This window comes from Ambystoma mexicanum, chromosome 2p (genome assembly GCF_040938575.1).
Source record: "Ambystoma mexicanum isolate Mex_15411 chromosome 2p, UKY_AmexF1_1, whole genome shotgun sequence".
Classification (NCBI taxonomy): Eukaryota; Metazoa; Chordata; class Amphibia; order Caudata; family Ambystomatidae; genus Ambystoma; species Ambystoma mexicanum.
Genome location: NC_090923.1, coordinates 112,820,858 through 112,839,869, shown reverse-complemented (window position 1 = coordinate 112,839,869; position 19,012 = coordinate 112,820,858).

Genomic DNA, 19,012 nt, shown 5'->3' with positions numbered 1-19,012 from the left:
CAAGGTTTTTCTGGGGCAACACGTACAATTCCCTTTACTTATGATTTGCCTATCACTATAGGAGAATACGACCATTCCATGCCATTATTATATTGCTGCAAGGCACCAGTTAACATAATGGGGAGAGATTTGATGAGCAAATTAAGCATGACAATATCATTCACTGACTAGGGAATAATATGTTCAACCCCAGGGATACATTATGTAAATGCACAAGAATGTATAACAGCATGTTAAGGTCAGGAAGCACAAAGGGTGCAATTAGACATGCAAGAATTCCTTTATGGAGTACACATACTGCTAGCATGGCTCCTGAAAACACAGGAAAGAATATTAGAACTGCCTTCAGAATTTCTATTCAGACCAGAAGTACCCATGGTTGAGGAGAAAGGGCAAGTGATCACAATAACGCTGGAAGCAGCAATAGTGGCGGAAGACAGGGTGATTTTGTTGATGAGGAGGGAATACATTGGAGGGCAATAGTAGCCCTTGATGAGGGATACAGACGAACTGATTTGACAGATGAAGACTTGTTCACAGAAAATAATTCAGATGAAAAAGTATTTCTTAATATAAGTCTCATGTATCAGCTAAAAATTGAGAACACAGAAATACCCCAGAGAATGTCACTGATAAAAAAGATACTGACCATCCGCCACAAAAATTTGGCACGAGTACCAAACACATTGGGGACCAGTAGTCCATATGACTTTGGCCTATTGAAAGGAGTGGGGACAGCCAAAATTAAATTGAATCAAGGAGGTGTTTTACCATGGGTAAGACAGTACCCAATGCCAAAAGAAGAAGACAAAGGTGTTTATGATACCATTGCCGCTCTAATGAGACAGGGAATGTTAGTGCTATCTGAATCCCTATATAATACGGTTGTATACACAGTGACAAATGCAACAGGGGAGTCATGTGGATTTATTCAGGATTTGTACCCCTGAACAATATAGTTGAGGCTGAGTTCCTATTGACTTAAATAATGCCTTATTTTCGATTCTACTTAATGAGGAGTCCCAAGACTTGATCTTGTTTTCCAATCGCAGAATTAAGCTAAAACATACTTGTTTACCTCATGGGTACTGTGAGTCACCCTGAGTCTTTAACCAAGTACTACATATGGATTTAGGAAACTTACAACTTGACAGTACAGTAATATAATAAGTAGACAACATTTTGGTGTGCAGCAAAACAGAGGAACAGTGCAGGAGAGACTCAGTACAGTTGATAACAGTGTTGGCGGAGAAATGGTACAAGGTAGACAAAGAAACTATTCAATATTGTCAGGAAGAAGTCCGAGGCCAGCTAATATCCCAAGACAGAAGAAAGGTGACCCCCGAAAGAGCAGAAGCGAATACATTAACAGCCACAACACAAACAGTGAGGGAATTGTAGCAATCCTTGTGCTATTGCAATTACTGCAGGACATAGGTCTTTGACTGCAGCACGTATGTCAGACGACTTTCAAAAGGACTCAAAGGTGCACAGAAGGACAACAGCGACATAGCCTGGGCAAGTGAAATGGATAGATGCTTTCGATGAATTAAAAATGTCCACAAGCACTGCACCCATATTAGGGATCCCTGATCACAATGCAGAATTCTTTCTATTTTCCCATTTGAATGGAGTAGTGATGCAGTCCTCGCACAAAAGACTACCCTTGGGCAGAAACAAATAGATTTTTACAGTGGGATTCTAGATACAGTAATGAGAGGCTGTTATCCATGCAAACAAGAATTGGTGGCAGCAGCCTTTGCCATTGCAAAATCTGCCACCATAACAATGGGATGCACAGTCACATTATATGTGGAGCATGCCCTATTTGCTATTCTCAAAGAGCCCAAAGGCAAATTGACCACACAGAGAGCCTACTGGTATGAGGTAATCATTTCCAACCCATCTATTAAAATTGTCAGGTGTCAAGTGGTAAATCCAGCCACATTTGTAGCAGAGCCAGTAGAGGAAGAGGAATATGTGTACAACAAAGGGAATATATGTACAACTTCACTAAGTATACTGAATACTATGATGAGATACCACAGGTTAAAGAGAATGCCTTAGGAGGGAGGACAATCCTATTAATTGATGGGCCCTCATCTACAGACCCTAGCACACGTGAACGACACAGTGGGACAGCAGTAATAAAAGCAACTTTGACTGATAACTTCGAGACAGTGACAAGTATGAGATTGCCATCGCATTTCTCTGCACAGCCAGCTAAATTGGTAGCGCTTATTTTGCAACTTGAAGCACGTGAGGACGAGGTGGTAGTGGTGTTCTCTGACTCGCCTACGTAACATCAACAGTACATGCAGGACTGTCAAGATGGAAGAGGCATGGCTTCCTACACGCAGGCGGCACACCAGTGCAGCATGCACCAATTTTGGACAGGCTCAAAAGCACACTACAGCTCCCATCGGCCGCCATCGCTGTGGTGAAGTGTGCAGAGCACACAAGAGGTGCAGGCTTGATTTCTCATGGTAATGAGGCTGCCAAACTTGAAGCAATAAGGGCAGTATATTTTTCTGAAATCTCTTATTTTGCGACTGCACTGAACAAATACACACGTGCACGCAATATAGTAATAAAAGAGGGGTTGAATACATTGCCGATAGCACAGATTTGCAGGGAAGAATCCCAACAGAAGAGCAGTAATTATGGAAATTAAGGTGGTGCTCCCTTTCCTTATCAGATGCAATATGGCGGCAGGACAGCACCAGGAAACCAGCCATGCCTCTAGGGCTGCTTAAAAAAACAGTAGAAAAACGGCATTACCCAGCACACACATCAAGAGAATGTCTTGCAGCAACAATCTTGGCGTGTTGGTTTATTACGAAACCCGGTGGAACGTGTTTCAGACTTTGTTGTACATTTTTTAGTTGGAGAGCTGTTTACTGCCGGATACCCTTTGCGAACAGTGAGAGGAGCAATACCCCGTCATACTGGACAGCATTTGCCAATGTCTCAATGGCCTCCTAAATGAGCACATTGCCAAGCTAAAAGTGACGCTGAAAAAGGGTTGGCTCCATTGTCTTCCTTTACCTCTATTTGCATTATGCAATTAGCCTGGCTCCGACGATCACCTGACTCCTCATGAGCTGGTGACAGGACGCCGAATGCACACACCTCTTGCTGCTCCCACTTGAGCGCACACTGACACAGATAATGCAGCTATTTTCTTTGCAATTAAATGCACAATTATTTTATGGCTATGACGAAGTCTGTTAACTTTTGTCTCGACAGCTACGAGCATGACAGCAGAGGTCGAAGAAGACTTTTGAAGATGACAAACAAATTGATGCTACAACAGTTCTGAAACCTTTAGCTCTGTACCCAGAGGACAAAGTCCTCTGCTGGAACTTTACATGCTGCTGACATAAACCATGGTTTGAGGGACCTTTTGTGGTGCAAGAAGTTTCTCCAAGAGCAGGGAAGCTCCAGGGAAGAAGAGTCAGGATCCGCCTCAGTGCCGTCAAGCTCTACAAAGGAGAGTGCTCCCTGCCAGGCTCCCCAGAGTGTGAAGGTGAAGAAGAACAGAGAAGAGTTCAGACAAGGTCAATGCAAGAGCTAATCAGCAAGAAGAAGACTAAAAGGGATGTTGATTACCCTAGAGATATGCAAGGACTGAGCAAACATTCCTATAGGGATACCTGTGTGAAATCGAAAATAAATTGAAAAAAGAAGACACAAATATATATAATTAATACATTCTCTGCATTCTCTGACAATTATATTTTTATGGCTTTATTTAATTTAGTGAACACTTATCCTGCTCTAGGAGTCAAAAATAAAAGCCTTGCTGTTCTGTTGGTGAATTTGAAAGCCTACTTTATTTTTGTATGACATTTTCTGTCTGTTTTTCCATGCAAGGTTCCTTGTGTTCTTGTGTACTGCAGTCATGCCCTGCCACAGGAGAGGAATTCTCCAGGCGAAAGTGTTGGATCCCCTCTTTTTCATTAGTCCATATGAGTGACCTACTAAAAAAAGTAGGATTTAAACATGTTCAAGTCCAAATGCTTTGCTTAATGGCTGTCTCTTGAGGTAGAAATGCTTACTGATGAAAGCCATTGGTTGGTCTTTGCTTTCTGCATTCAACTGGGCTGGCACTTATCCTACTTGCGACCAGGTGCCTTAGTTTGAACAATAAACGCTTTGCTGATAACATAATCACAAGACATCAGCCATCCAGATGATGTCCTTCATTCTATCAAAAGCCACCTGACAGTCCTGAGGCCAATTGCCCAACATTGGCTGTTCCCAGAAATCAGTCTGTAATATGTGTTATTCCGAACACATGCCCTTTTAACAAGGTTCGTATACCCTACAGGGTCCTATATTACACTTGCCAATGTTGCAAGTCCAGATATTGTATTGCATTTAGAAGATAGATAAACCGTTGCTTTAGACTCCCTAGTCGTTTGTTCGTGCTCACTGTTTCTGAAATTCACAGTTTTGTTGTGCCGAGAGACTAGGCACAGTTGTGCTGGGCTTTACAGACCCTGTAGCCAACCACAACATCACATGAGCTGCGTGCTTATAGAGCTCTGTTTAATACTCAGGGCTGGTTCTAGCAGCTGGCTTTGTGATGTTAACACTCAACCATAATAACTTACAAAGTAGAGTAGCGTGTAGTGATGTCACAACTCAACTTGAATAGTAGTAAACTTTATGCGTCACAGGTCTGCCATGTGTTATACATGTATTGCGTCAAGATTGTCCATCAGGACCCTCAGTTCAAACTGAGTTTTGAGCTATGAGTGCACATATCCAACAATTGTGCCGTCAGTGGAACCAGGTTATGTCACGATGCTCCACGCTCCACCCCTGAGCTGGGGTAATGCCAGAAGTTAGGATTAATTCCAAACCTTCCAGCCATCACCTCTTTTGTTTTGCATAAGTCACCCCGAGTGGGACAGGTATGCCCAGACATGGATCCCGAGCCTGCATGGGGATGCTTGTGGTCTCGCGCAGAAGGGATGTGACCAAGCAGTTTGGGATGGACTGCCTCTTTTGGGGTGGGACCAAGCCTGATTTGCATATGGGCGTTCCCCTTCTGTAATGGGTTGGCAGGCTGAAGAATGATCTGGAGGATTGCCTAGAGCAATGCCAGGGGTTAGGATTAATTCCAAACCTTTCAGCAATCACCTCTTTTATTTTGATGTAATGATACTGTGCCTGAGTATGGAGCTTGGTGGAAAAGAACAATGGCAACCACCATTGTGCCCATCCTCCTGGCATCCATTGTGCCCATCCACCACATCCTGTGGTGGTTTGGGGTGTACACCAGGAGAGAGGACCATGGCATTTGCCGTGATTACTTCCCACCATGCTCCATGCTCAAGAGCCTCGGTCGATTGCATAGAGCAGAGAGAATGTGCAGTTGTATGCATGCATGCAGTGACTTCAGAAATGAATCCCTTTTAGGAGTTCTTTCTGGAGGTCACTGCATGCATACACCTCCACAAAGTGCTGATGTCCAGTAGATACCCCAGGGGAACGCACAGACCCTTGGATGCAGACGTCGTCGCCCTACTTACCAAGGATTGTATGGATGAGCAGAATGCAGCAGAATAGACACTATTGCTATTCAATTTTGATGTGTTCTATTCAAACTGCAGTTCATGGTTATTACGACCATCCACAGTTAAGTTCCATACAGTGGGATCCCTGGTTCTCAATTAGACATTTGGCAGACTTGGGAATGTAACTGTTTAGTTATTGGAAACACTATTTCTTCATACTTGTGTACTTGACAGATATACAAATCAGAAATAAGTGTGTCTAGTGTAGTAACTGTACACCAATGCTACTGATTATTTAATGTTGTGCCATTGTACATATTTTCAGGCGCTCTTTTGCAGTCGATGCAATAATTCTAGTAGATTGCCTTGTTCTTCCTTATGCCCTTGCATGCTTCTAAACGCTAAAACGAAATTGAAAATTGTCACCATCCCCAAACCTTGCCTTTCAACCCAAAAGATACTTGTCCCAAAAACGTGCTTTTAAATAAAAGGTATCCATATCGTATCACAAAATTTCCAATTGTCACAACTCTTTCAACATTGTATTTAACAAAGGGGTGCCCATGGCCCCACAAATGAAAATTCACAACTGTCCAACTTCTCCAACACGGGCCTTTAAGTGAAGGGGGTCTGAAAAACAAAATTTGTAATCATCCCGATTTTACTGTCCAACTTCCCCAACACAAGCCTTTAAGTGAGGGGGTGACTGAAAAACTCCCAAGACCTGGCCTTTGAACAGAAGTGTGCCTCATGTCATTGATGCTTGGGTGTTTGGTGCTGGGGTTAGAAGTGATTTGCAAAAGTAAGACCTCATGTATCCAACACTGAAAGTGTGATGCATGTCTTGTTTTAAAATAAACCCTTATTTCCGAGCTAAATTTTGGTGAAGTCATTTTTGTCATATACATTTCTACAAATCTGTAATGTAAACTACTAACATATTGAGTGTGGAGGGAACTCCATATGTCAAACCGTGAAGGGGAACGAGTTTCCATAAACCGAAAATGGTGCCTCTGTTTTAACACTAAAGCTCTCAGTCAGAAAAATTGAAGATTATGCCCTAGCATTGTGCCATATTATTTTTATTATATAAATTCAACATACAAGGGGTTCATGGGGAAATAGTTTTGACCAGTTTATTGTGCCTGTGTTACAAAAGTAAATGCAGAAAAAGTGTGTTTAAAAGTAACATCCTACAGAAAAGTGTGTTTGGTAATTAAAGCTGTGTTTTCAGCCACAAAGAAGGTGTTGCGTGGAATTACACAAACCTATATCACTTGAGCTTATAATTGAAATAAATGCATGTCCTTTCTATACCCCGGCCTGGTTCTTGGCTCACTGTGGGCACAGGGGTGGAGGGGGAGATTTATGTGACTCTATATGAGTATTCAGTAGGGCCAGCGCTAACAAACTTAAGCAAAGTTGTGTAGGGCTCCTTGATTGGGGGGAGGAACTCGAAAGGTTAAGGGTGGTCTCTCAATACAACGTTACAGCACTCATCATGTCCTACCACCAGGAATGTAGCATTCCCTAAGAGAGAGCACTCATAATGTCCTACCCCAGGAATGCAGCATTCACTAATAGAGAGCACTCATCATGTCCTATCCCCAGGAATGTGGAATTCCCTAATAGAGAGCACTCATCATGTCCTATCCCCAGGAATGTGGCATTCCCTAATAGAGAGCACTCACCATGTCCTATCCCCAGGAATGTGGCATTCCTTAATAGGGAGCACTCATCATGTCCTATCCCCAGGAATGTGGCATTCCCTAATAGAGAGCACTCATCATGTCCTATCCCCAGGAATGTGGCATTCCCTAATAGAGAGCACTCATCATGTCCTATCCCCAGGAATGTGGCATTCCCTAATAGAGAGCACTCATCATGTCCTATCCCCAGGAATGTGGCATTCCCTAATAGAGAGCACTCATCATATCCTATCCCCAAGAATGTGGAATTCCCTAATAGAGAGCATTCATCATGTCCTATCCCCAGGAATGTGGCATTCCCTAAGAGTAAGAACTCATCATGCCCTTCCCCCACGAATGCGGCATTCCATAAGAGAGAGCACCCATCATGCCCTATCCCCTGGAAGGTAGCAGTCCCTAAGAGAGAGAACTTATCATGTCCTTCCCCCACGAATGTGGCATTGCCTAAGTGAGAGCACCCATCATGTCCTACCCACAGGAATGCAGCATTCCCTAAGAGAGAGCACTCATCATGTTCTATCCCCAGGAATGCGACATTCCCTGAGAGAGAGCACTCATCATGTCCTATCCCCAGGAATGCAGCATTCCCTGAGAGAGAACACACATCATTTCCTATCCCCAGGAATGCAGCATTCCCTGAGAGAGAGCACTCATCATGTCCTATCCCCAGGAATGCAGCATTCCCTGAGAGAGAGCACTCATCATGTCCTATCCCCAGGAATGCAGCATGCCCTGAGATAGAACACTCATCATGTCCTATCCCCAGGAATGCAGCATGCCCTGACAGAGAACACTCATCATGTCCTATCGCCAGGAATCCAGCATTCCCTGAGAGAGAGCACTAATCATGTCCTATCCCCAGAAATGCAGCATTCCCTGAGAGAGAGCACTAATCATGTCCTATCCCCAGGAATGCAGCATGCCCTGAGAGAGAACACTCCTCATGTCCTATCCCCAGGAATGCAGCATGCCCTGAGAGAGAACACTCATCATGTCCTATCCCCAGGAATGCAGCATGCCCTGAGAGAGAACACTCATCATGTCCTATCCGCAGGAATGCAGCATTCCCTGAGAGAGAGCATTCATCATGTCCTATCCCCAGGAATGCAGCATTCCCTGAGAGAGAGCATTCATCATGTCCTATCCCCAGGAATGCAGCATTCCCTGAGAGAGAGCATTCATCATGTCCTATCCCCAGGAATGCAGCATGCCCTGAGAGGGAGCACTCATCATGTCCTATCCCCGGGAATGCAGCATGCCCTGAGAGGGAGCACTCATCATGCCCTATCCCCGGGAAAGCAGCATGCCCTGAGAGGGAGCACTCATCATGCCCTATCCCCGGGAAAGCAGCATGCCCTGAGAGGGAGCACTCATCATGCCCTATCCCCGGGAAAGCAGCATGCCCTGAGAGGGAGCACTCATCATGCCCTATCCCCGGGAAAGCAGCATGCCCTGAGAGGGAGCACTCATCATGCCCTATCCCCGGGAAAGCAGCATGCCCTGAGAGAGAATACTCATCATGTCCTATCCCCGGGAATCCAGCATTCCCTGAGAGAGAACACTCATCATGTCCTATCCCCGGGAATGCAGCATTCCCTGAGAGAGAGCACTCATCATGTCCTATCCCCAGGAATGCAGCATGCCCTGAGAGAGAGCACTCATCATGTCCTATCCCCAGGAATGCAGCATTCCGTGAGAGAGAGAGCACTCATCATGTCCTATCCCCAGGAATGCAGCCTGCCCTGAGAGAGAGCACTCATCATGTCCCATCCCCATGGGATGCAGCATTCCCTGAGAAAGAACACACATCATGTCCTATCACCAGGAATGCAGCATGCCCTGAGAGAGAACACTCATCATGTCCTATCCCCAGGAATGCAGCATGCCCTTAGAGAGAGCACTCATCATGTCCTATCCCCAGGAATGCAGCATGCCCTGAGAGAGAGCACTCATCATGTCCTATCCCCAGGAATCCAGCTTTCCCTGAGAGAGAGCACTCATCATGTCCTATCCCCAGGAATGCAGCATTCCCTGAGAGAGAGCACTCATCATGTCCTATGCCCAGGAATGCAGCATGCCCTGAGAGAGAGCACTCATCATGTCCTATCCCCAGGAATGCAGCATTCCCTGAGAGAGAGCACTCATCATGTCCTAGCCCCAGGAATGCAGCATGCCCTGAGAGAGAGCACGCATCATGTCCTATCCCCAGGAATGCAGCATGCCCTGAGAGAGAGCACGCATCATGTCCTATTCCCAGGAATCCAGCATGCCCCGAGAGAGAGCACGCATCATGTCCTATCCCCAGGAATCCAGCATGCCCCGAGAGAGAGCACGCATCATGTCCTATCCCCAGGAATGAAGCCTGCTCTGAGAGAGAGCACTCATCATGTCCTATCCCCAGGAATCCAGCATTCCCTGAGAGAGAGCACTCATCATGTCCTATCCCCAGGAATGAAGCATGCCCCGAGAGAGAGCACTCATCATGTCCGATCCCCAGGAATGCAGCATGCCCTGAGAGAGAACACTAATCATGTCCGATCCCCAGAAATGCAGCATGCCCTTAGAGAGAACACTCATCATGTCCTATCCCCAGGAATGCAGCATGCCCTGAGAGAGAACACTCATCATGTCCTATCCCCAGGAATGCAGCATTCCCTGAGAGAGAGCACTCATCATGTCCTATCCCCAGGAATGCAGCATTCCCTGAGAGAGAACACTCGTCATGTCCTATCCCCAGGAACGCAGCATGCCCCGAGAGAGAACACTCCTCATGTCCTATCCCCAGGAATGCAGCATGCCCCGAGAGAGAACACTCCTCATGTCCTATCCCCGGGAATGCAGCATGCCCCGAGAGAGAGCACTCATCATGTCCTATCCCCGGGAATGCAGCATGCCCTGGAAGAGAGCACTCATCATGTCCTATCCCCGGGAATGCAGCATTCCCTGAGAGAGAGCACTAATCATGTCCTATCCCCGGGAATGCAGCATGCCCTGAGAGAGAACACTCATCATGTCCTATCCCCAGGAATGCAGCATGCCCTGAGAGAGAGCACTCATCATGTCCTATCCCCAGGAATGCAGCATGCCCTGAGAGAGAACACTCATCATGTCCTATCCCCAGGAATGCAGCATGCCCTGAGAGAGAGCACTCATCATGTCCTATCCCCAGGAATCCAGCATTCCCTGAGAGAGACCACTCATCATGTCCTATCCCCAGGAATGCAGCATTCCCTGAGAGAGAGCACTCATCATGTCCTATGCCCAGGAATCCAGCATTCCCTGAGAGACAGCACTCATCATGTCCTATCCCCAGGAATGCAGCATGCCCTGAGAGAGAGCACTCATCATGTCCTATCCCCAGGAATCCAGCATGCCCTGAGAGAGAGCACTCATCATGTCCTATCCCCAGGAATCCAGCATGCCCTGAGAGAGAGCACTCATCATGTCCTATCCCCAGGAATCCAGCATGCCCTGAGAGAGAGCACTCATCATGTCCTATCCCCAGGAATCCAGCATTCCCTGAGAGAGAGCACTCACCATGCCCTATCCCGAGGAATGAAGCATGCCCCGAGAGAGAGCACTCATCATGTCCGATCCCCAGGAATGCAGCATGCCCCGAGAGAGAACACTCATCATGTCCTATCCCCAGGAATGCAGCATGCTCTGAGAGAGAACACTCATCATGTCCTATCCCCAGGAATGCAGCATTCCCCGAGAGAGAGCACTCATCATGTCCTATCCCCAGGAATCCAGCATTCCCCGAGAGAGAGCACTCATCATGTCCTATCCCCAGGAATCCAGCATTCCCGAGAGAGAGCACTCATCATGTCCTATCCCCAGGAATGCAGCATGGCCTGATGGAGAGCACTCATTATTTCCTACCCCCGGGTATGCAGCATGCCCTGAAGGAGAACACTCATCATGTCCTATCCCCAGGAATGCAGCATGCCCTGAGAGAGAGCACTCATCATGTCCTATCCCCAGGAATCCAGCATTCCCTGCGAGAGAGCACTCATCATGTCCTATCCCCAGGAATCCAGCATTCCCAGAGAGAGAGCACTCATCATGTCCTATCCCCAGGAATGCAGCATGGCCTGAGAGAGAGCACTCATCATGTCCTACCCCCAGGTATCCAGCATGCCATGAGAGAGAGCACTCATCATGTCCTACCCCCAGGTATGCAGCATGCCCTGAGAGAGAACACTCATCATGTCCTATTCCCAGAAATGCAGCATGCCCTGAGAGAGAGCACTCATCATGTCCTATCCCCAGGAATCCAGCATGCCCTGAGAGAGAACACTATCATGTACTATCCCCAGGAATGCAGCATGCCCCGAGAGAGAACATTCATCATTTCCTATCCCTAGGAATTCAGCATTCCCCGAGAGAGAACACTCATCATGTCCTATCCCCAGGAATGCAGCATTCCCTGAGAGAGAGCACTCATCATGTCCTCTCCCCAGGAATGCAGCATACCCTGAGAGAGAGCACTCATCATGTCCTATCCCCAGGAATGTGGCATTCCCTAATAGAGGACACTCATCATGTCATATCCCCAGGAACCAAGCATTCCCTTAGACAGAGCACTCATCATGTCCTATCCCCAGGAATGCAGCATGCACTGACAGAGAGCACTCATCATGTCCTATCCCCAGGAATGCAGCATGCCTTGAGAGAGAGCACTCATCATGTCCTATCCCCAGGAATGCAGCATGCCCTGAGAGGGAGCACTCATCATGTCCTATCCCCAGGAATGCAGCATGCCCTGAGAGAGAGCACTCATCATGCCCTATCTCCAGGAATGCAGCATGCCCTGAGAGAAAACACTCAGCATGTCCTATCCCCAGGAATCCAGCATTCCCTGAGAGAGAGCACTCATCAGGTCCTACCCCCAGGTATGCAGCATGCCCTGAGAGAGAACACTCATCATGTCCTATTCCCAGAAATGCAGCATGCCCTGAGAGAGAGCACTCATGTCCTATCCCCAGGAATCCAGCATGCCCTGACAGAGAACACTCATCATGTCCTATCCCCAGGAATGCAGCATGCTCAACACTCATCATGTCCTATCCCCAGGAATCCAGCATGCCCTGAGAGAGAGCACTCATCATGTCCTATCCCCAGGAATGCAGCATTCCCCGAGAGAGAGCACTCATCATGTCCTATCCCTAGGAATCCAGTATTACCCGAGAGAGAACACTCATCATGTCCTATCCCCAGGAATGCAGCATTCCCTGAGAGAGAGCACTCATCATGTCCAATCCCCAGGAATGCAGCATGCCCTGAGAGAGAATACTCATCATGTCCTATCCCCAGGAATGTGGCATTCCCTAATAGAGAGCACTCCTCATGTCCTATCCCCAGGAATCCAGCATTCCCCGAGACAGAGCACTCATCATGTCCTATCCCCAGGAATCCAGCATTCCCCGAGAGAGAGCATTCATCATGTCCTATCCCCAGGAATGCAGCATGCCCTGACAGAGAGCACTCATCGTGTCCTATCCCCAGGAATGCAGCATGCCTTGAGAGAGAGCACTCACCGTGTCCTATCCCCAGGAATGCAGCATGCCCTGAGAGGGAGCACTCATCGTGTCCTATCCCCAGGAATGCAGCATGCCCTGAGAGAGAGCACTCATCGTGCCCTATCTCCAGGAATGCAGCATGCCCTGAGAGAAAACACTCATCGTGTCCTATCCCCAGGAATCCAGCATTCCCTGAGAGAGAGCACTCATCGTGTCCTATCCCCAGGAATCCAGCATTCCCTGAGAGAGAGCACTCATCGTGTCCTATCCCCAGGAATGAAGCATGCTCTGAGAGAGAACACTCATCGTGTCCTATCCCCAGGAATGCAGCATTCCCTGAGAGAGAGAGCACTCATCGTGTCCTATCCCAGGAATGTAGCATTCCCTGAGAGAGAGCACTCATCGTGTCCTATCCCCAGGAATGCAGTATGCCCTGAGAGAGAGCACTCATCATGTCCTATCCCCAGGAATGTAGCATTCCCTGACACAGAACACACATCATGTCCTATCCCCAGGAATGCAGCATTCCCTGAGAGAGAGCACTAATCATGTCCTATCTCCAGAAATGCTGCATGCCCTGAGAGACAACACTCATCATGTCCTATCCCCAGGAATGCAGCATGCCCTTAGAGCGAACACTCATCACGTCCTATCCCCAGGAATGCAGCATGCCCTGAGAGAGAGCACTCATCATGCCCTATCCCCAGGAATCCAGCATTCCCTGAGAGAGACCACTCATCACGTCCTATCCCCAGGAATGCAGCATTCCCTGAGAGAGAGCACTCATCATGTCCTATGCCCAGGAATCCAGCATTCCCTGAGAGAGTGCACTCATCATGTCCTATCCCCAGGAATGCAGCATGCCCTGAGAGAGAACACTCATCATGTCCTATCCCCAGGATTGCAGCATGCCCTGAGAGAGAGCACTCATCATTTCCTATCCCCAGGAATCCAGCATGCCCTGAGAGAGAGCACTCATCATGTCCTATCCCCAGGAATGCTGCATGCCCTGAGAGAGAGCACTCATCATGTCCTATCCCCAGGAATCCAGCATGCCCTGAGAGAGAGCACTCATCATGTCCTATGCCCAGGAATGCAGCATGCCCTGAGAAAGAACACTCATCATGTCCTATCCCCAGGAATCCAGCATTCCCTGAGAGAGAGCACTCATCATGTCCTATCCCGATGAATGAAGCATGCCCCGAGAGAGAGAGCACTCATCATGTCCGATCCCCAGGAATGCAGCATGCCCCCAGAGAAAACACTCATCATGTCCTATCCCCAGGAATACAGCATGCTCTGAGAGAGAACACTCATCATGTCCTATCCCCAGGAATCCAGCATTCCCCGAGAGAGAGCACTCATCATGTCCTATACCCAGGAATGCAGCATGCCCTTAGAGAGAGCACTCATCATGTCCTATCCCCAGGAATCCAGCATTCCCTGCGAGAGAGCACTCGTCATGTCCTATCCCCAGGAATCCAGCATACCCCGAGAGAGAGCACTCGTCATGTCCTATCCCCAGGAATGCAGCATGGTCTGAGAGAGAGCCCTCATCATGTCCTACCCCCAGGTATCCAGCATGTCCTGATAGAGAGCACTCATCATGTCCTACCCCCAGGTATGCAGCATGCCCTGAGAGAGAACACTCATCATGTCCTATCCCCAGAAATGCAGCATGCCCTGAGAGAGAGCACTCATCATGTCCTATGCCCAGGAATCCAGCATGCCCTCACAGAGAACACTCATCATGTCCTATCCCCAGGAATGCAGCATTCCCTGAGAGAGAGCACTCATCATGTCCTATCCCCAGGAATGCAGCATGCCCTGAGAGAGAGCACTCATCATGTCCTATCACCAAGAATCCAGCATTACCTGAGAGAGAGCACTCATCATGTCCTATGCCCAGGAATCCAGCATGCCCTCACAGAGAACACTCATCATGTCCTATCCCCAGGAATCCAGCATGCCCTCACAGAGAACACTCATCATGTCCTATCCCCAGGAATCTAGCATGCCCTCACAGAGAACACTCATCATGTCCTATCCCCAGGAATGCAGCATGCTCAACACTCATCATGTCCTATCCCCAGGAATCCAGCATGCCCTGAGAGAGAACACTATCATGTCCTATCACCAAGAATCCAGCATTACCTGAGAGAGAGTACTCATCATGTCCTATCCCCAGGAATGCAGCATGCCCTGAGAGAGAACATTCATCATGTCCTATCCCTAGGAATACAGCATTCCCCGAGAGAGAGCACTCATCATGTCCTATCCCCAGGAATGCAGCATTCCCTGAGAGAGAGCACTCATCATGTCCTATCCCCAGGAATGCTGAATGCCCTGAGAGAGAGCACTCGTCATGTCCTATCCCCAGGAATCCAGCATTCCCTGAGACAGAGCACTCATCATGTCCTATCCCCAGGAATCCAGCATTCCCTGAGAGAAAACACTCATCATGTCCTATCCCCAGGAATGCAGCATTCCCTGAGAGAGAGCACTCGTCATGTCCTATCCCCAGGAATCCAGCATTCCCTGAGACAGAGCACTCGTCATGTCCTATCCCCAGGAATCCAGCATTCCCTGAGACAGAGAACTCATCATGTCCTATCCCCAGGAATCCAGCATTCCCTGAGAGAGAGCACTCATCATCCTTCACCACTCTTCATGCAACAGCTAAACAGTTGTTATCCCTCCATTTCTCCCTTTCAATGAGGCGTTATTCGTCTGCACGAAGGGGCATATCTCAAAAAGTGGCACACAACTAGTCACACTCTTCTTCCAACGCCCACCTTGCCTGTACCCATCTCCTCCTGTCACAGAAGCGTGTATTCGACAGAACACTCAGGGGACTTTGTGCTCAGACCTCCTTTTCCCTTCCCCCAAAAATGGCCTGCCAGGGAATCACACAGACCTTCCTTCATATTCGTTGTCATACATTATGATACATTGTTTTACTGGAATTTATTTGTATTTATTTATTTATTTTATTTATTGTATTTGTTTGTACTTCGAAACCAGGAGGGATCACGGGGTAGGTCACAGTGTGATGTCAGAAGAAGACTTTCTGGTTACAGAGAGATAAGAACACGGTAATACAAGAGCGGATATGAGTCTGAAAAAACACCAACAGTTCCATGTTGCTTTATGAGAGGTCATTTTTCTACTGAATTCACATTCCTTTCTACACTGTTTTCATGTTACAATAGGACACCATACCGTTACACCTCCCCAGTTGGACGCCCACCCATTATTTTACCTACTGTCTCACAGCGCTGCCTCGCGTGTCCCTGTGTGTAAAAATACAAAGACACACGCTCTCGGATTGCAATAGCTGTTTTCTGATACTTTGGCACACATTAGCAATGAGGAAACAGGAAACCACAGCTCCTGTGTATCTTCAGAATCCCCATCTGACCACGAAAAAGTAATTTAACACATATATGTGTATCTTTCATAACGAAAGACTGTGGGTGTGAGAGTAGACTTGAACATCAACTAATAAGCACTGATTACAGTGGGGGCCAAGGATTAAAGGGGTTAACGTGTGAACGAGAGGCAGACACAACCAGATGAGAGATAAGAAGGGAAGAGAAAGGCCAAACGGATATTGGTGGTCGATGGAGGGGGAAATTAAAGTATTCCACGCTGCATTCAGTAATTAAGGACAGTCGAAAACCCACATTAGCTCTGCAGAAAAGAAATATCAGTCATGAAATGGAAGGATATGAAACTTATCAAACCCTTGTACTTTATTAGATGCAGAATGGGCAATTCTTTCTGGGGTCCTGCCTGACATGTGCTCTGCTAGGGTCACTAAGTTAGCTCAGCAAGGTAAGTGATCGCTGCGGAACTAACCTGTGGGCTACAGTCTTGAACCCCTGCAACTTCTACATTTTCCTTTTTGAGCACCATTTTGAGAACCAGCGAGCTGGATATTAGCCATATCTATTAACAAACCCCTTAGAAGTGGGAGGAATAAGGCAGAACCTTCGTTTGTTGAAATCGAAAATTAACAATCTTTGAGGGTTTTTTAATTGATAAAGTAAAAATTATTTAACCGCTTTGCTTTAGAAATATTGTTTAGATCTGTCTTATTCTTCTTATTCTGGTATTTATTGAGCGCTGACCTAACTTTGGGAAGCAACAGAGCATTTTACAGTAACAGATGGAAGAACTTGATGAGGGTGACAGAGAAAAAGGGATTCGGGAACTAACGACAGAGGAGGGCGGCAGTTTGTCATCAATGTATCTTAAACCAGGGACGGAAACAGTGGGATCAGATCACCAAATCTCATGTAAGGTGGGTGGACCTAGGATTTAGGGAGGAGCCATCCCTTGAAGGGGCGGGTCTTGAGCTGTAGAAGTGAGAGGGGCGAGTCTGATGTTGACCGGAAGGAGGTTCAAGAGACTTGGTTCCTTCCTTCTTGCATCCGAGGAATTCAAGTCTGCACATGTCCTTACTGCTGGTGGATCACCGTAGGCCTCCTTCAGAGATGCTGACCTTCTCTATGAGGTTGCTCGGGGACTTAGGGTGACAGCCTTGTAGATGCTGCAGCAGGATTGGAAGCTGACATGAGCTTGCAGTGGGAGACAGGGAAGTTCGACGAGGGCTGGGGTGATATGGTTCAGTCCTGGGGCGAGAGTGTGCAGTTACAGCAGGAGCCCTTCCTGTTTTGCAAATGGTGACACTACGGACAGCTTTGCTGGTGACTTAAGGTTGAATAGCACATAAAGTTGCAGCCACGGAGCACAGCAGAGTGCGACGAGAGTCTGCAGTTAGAACAGGGACCCTTCCTGTTTGGCCTCTGGTTGCACTACGGACTGCTTTGCTGTTGACTCAACGCTCAATAGCACATAACATCTCAGCCGCGTGGAGCGCAGCGAGAGTGTGACGTTAGAGCAGTTGGAGAAGGCAGAGTGGCGTGAGCAATGTATTTCTTATGAAGTAGCAACATGACCGCAGACCATGGGCAGGACGATACATGACCGCTGGAAATTAACAGGGAGCACACTTGTAAAGATAATTTAAATATTAATCCTACAAGGGATCCAGCTGTGACTTCAGGCGTAAGATTTCCGGTCTCGAGGGCTGGGATTCCACTCTCACCATAACAAATATAAAAAAGAAAATTACAGGTTATTTTGAACCCAGAAGTGTAAGGGAAGGAGATGCCCCTGTGTCAACAAGCATTTCTCTATCCAAACCTGGATTACAGCGTGGCATGCCTTTTTTTACACCGCTGAGTTTTCACAACCCGTCCCATTCCCAACAGAAAGTCCTATTGGGAATGTCCCCATGAGAGATTCTTCTCTGGGGGCTCTATCGGTTACACCCATGCTCTTTCAAACCCAACCGGAGATTCAAAATGATATGTGACTTTCTTTCTCGCTTCTTCTAGCTCGCCTATGTTATCTCCGGCCTCTACGTGAGGGCCCGCGCACCAGGACATAAGTGCACCTTCAATGGGGCACTTAACTTGTACTGAATTTGCTTGTTAAGTTGTGTGAAGGAATCAGTAACGGAATAAAAACACATTCTACTTTACTGAATAACATTCAATACACCTTACTCTCTTTGACAGAGAGGTTTATGGAATTAGGAGGACCTCTCGTGCTGCCCCTGAAGTGGCACCACAGATCAAGGTAGGGAGAGCAAAGCTAAGTCCCCTTAGAGAACAACCTTTGATGGTACCGCTGGACTCCCCACCCTCTATTACATTTTTACAAGAGTTTGACAGATTGACCCAGCTACTTTCTGAAACAGACGTGACAACGTTGCCTTCTGTGATCTGTGTATCGCCTGTGTATGAGGGAACAAGGGGGAATACCCGACCTGAAAAGACCAGACAGGCTACTAAGCCTTAGAAGTCTTCAAATCAAAAGGCCAGGAGAATTAAAAAAAGCATCATCCTCAAGTTTCTTTGGAGCAATATTCTACAAAAATCATGCCAGATCAGCTGAGTTAACGACTCCACCGAGTGCTCAAAATTGGAAGGCGATAAATCGGCTAACACAGAGCAGCTGATGAGCTCTCCTTTTTTGGGATGGAGGAAGCAAAAGAAAAGGCATTCAAAATCAGTCTCTCCACCAGCTAATTTAAATTGTGTACCTACTTCAAATTCATCTAGTATGCAAACTGAGGAACAGGGGTGATGTGTGCTGGATCGAGGGTTACATTTGATCCATTTCTGATCCATTTCTGGATAAGATTATGATTATGATTTAGGTCATCTTTCCACAAGACTCC